An 879-nucleotide genomic window follows, 5' to 3' on the forward strand; every position below is an offset into this window, starting at 1 on the left:
TCGCTACTTTTCCATTTCGCTGCCTGGAAACTTATTAACCCATTAGCGCCGGAATTAATTTTTTCGTGATTTTTTAAAAAAATTGCGTTATTATGTCTGTAAAAGGCAGAGTTGTTTTGACGAAAGTCGTTACCGGCATTAGCGAGATATTTGATGTTGCCATATGGCAACTATAGGCGCTTTCACTACCTAAGTTTATATGGATTACAACTTCAACTAAAATATGTAGGTTATTGAAATTTCTTGCTATATATACAAGTTTTGTGCAAATTTATTATTCAGTCTTCATCATACAATTGATACTTTATAACACAGTACAATTAATAATCAAAATCAAACCTTGAACTTAGCGTTGTTTTACACGAAATGGAATAAAACAGTCGATACACAATCCCACATTACACTTTGAACACATTGTTCTCACAATAGATTTACAGTCGTTGTGTGCACAACTTTTCTTCTTCTTTCCTTCTTTGTGCTGTGCGAAGTGGTCAGCCTTATCAAACCTAATTGAATCTGATATGCGGCTGTCGGAACATGCCCTTGATGCAGATGGTCTCCCGGCTCCTTTTGGCAAAGCTCGGTGTCTTTGCAAGTACACTGTTGCTACTTCTCTCTTGAAATCAAGCTGAGAAATAGTTTGGTTTCTTGCTTTACTATACAAAATCCAACTGTTTTGTATGGAGACATCTAACACCCGTGTAAAGAGACACCAGTACCATTTCTTGCTTCTTACTGCAATGCGATAGCATGCTAGATTCTGATCCATCTGATCAGTACCTCCCATATATATACTATATTTGGCTACCAGTTTTGGTCTGGGAATCATTATATTTCGCTTTTTTAGTTGCGAGAATCTCTTGACTTGGCCAATTTCTT

Source organism: Schistocerca piceifrons, chromosome 5 (assembly GCF_021461385.2).
Source record: "Schistocerca piceifrons isolate TAMUIC-IGC-003096 chromosome 5, iqSchPice1.1, whole genome shotgun sequence".
Taxonomy (NCBI): domain Eukaryota; kingdom Metazoa; phylum Arthropoda; class Insecta; order Orthoptera; family Acrididae; genus Schistocerca; species Schistocerca piceifrons.